The sequence below is a fragment of the Rhagoletis pomonella genome, unplaced genomic scaffold (assembly GCF_013731165.1).
Source record: "Rhagoletis pomonella isolate Grant_MI unplaced genomic scaffold, Rhpom_1.0 Rhpom_scaffold_00007, whole genome shotgun sequence".
Lineage (NCBI taxonomy): Eukaryota > Metazoa > Arthropoda > Insecta > Diptera > Tephritidae > Rhagoletis > Rhagoletis pomonella.
In genome coordinates, this window is record NW_023458561.1 from 48,564,683 (window position 1) to 48,565,778 (window position 1,096).

Sequence of the window (1,096 nt, forward strand, 5' to 3'; positions counted from 1 at the left end):
AGTGAATACAACTGGTTTATCTTACTTTGGCATTGGACTTTTGTTTTGGAAATGTGACTCTAATTTGAATGCTAAATGGGAAGAATTATAAAGATCGGCACCTTTTTTCACTTTTGTTTTTCTATTTGGCACTTTTTGGCACTTTTTTATCCTCAATACGGGACTTCATAGCTAAGTATAGTTGGAAGCCCTATTCCCAAGAGGTGGTCAAATCTCATGAAGCGTTTGCTCCCGCGCATCGCAATGTCTTCTACACAGGGTTAAAGTAACCCTTTTTCGTAAAAATTACTATTATTTTTCATTACATTCAGTTCTCCTTAGAAAAATTTGGCACTAAATATTTTAGTGGATATTTTAACCACCTATAAGCCATTTTTTAAACAGTGGGTCAGAAAGGCCCGTTCTGGTGGAAGTTGACCAAACCTTGTTTTCAATATACATATAACCCGCAAAATATCGTAACAACCCCGTAATTTAACATAACGGCTGATAAGATTATTGCAAAAAATTTTTATATCGACATAAATTACCCCAATAACTAAACTTTTTAAATTTTTTTATTTCCTTAAATTTAAGTAGTGTATACGGATTTGTAGAGAAAATAGAGATGTATTTATATACGTTGGACTTTCTTCTGTTTGCTCATCCATCAGCGGCAGACACTCAACATTTTAATTCAAGTAGAAAGTAACGTAATTTTAATTTAAAACTAATTTAATGAATTAATTAAATACAATTACAATCTGAATTCGCATGGCCAATGCCTAACGCTGACGAGATGACATGATAAGATTAGTAGCTTTATGTCTCTTTGGAATCTACCTTATGGTATTCTTTTTCAAGTTGACCACGCCGCCGCTGCAAAGCCTGCCGGCGTAAACCTCTAATCTGGACCACTTCAAACGTAAAAAACTGATATACAGTATCGGTCATATCTATAGCACGCCATTTCAAAGTGATATTGTGTGCAACTTATGTTTATTTATTTATTTTTAAGAATTTTCAATTAAAATACAGTTCTTTCTCTAACAAACCCCATATAAAAACAAGTTTAACAATTTGTAGAAAACTTCAAAAAAGTGCAACAAATTTTCAC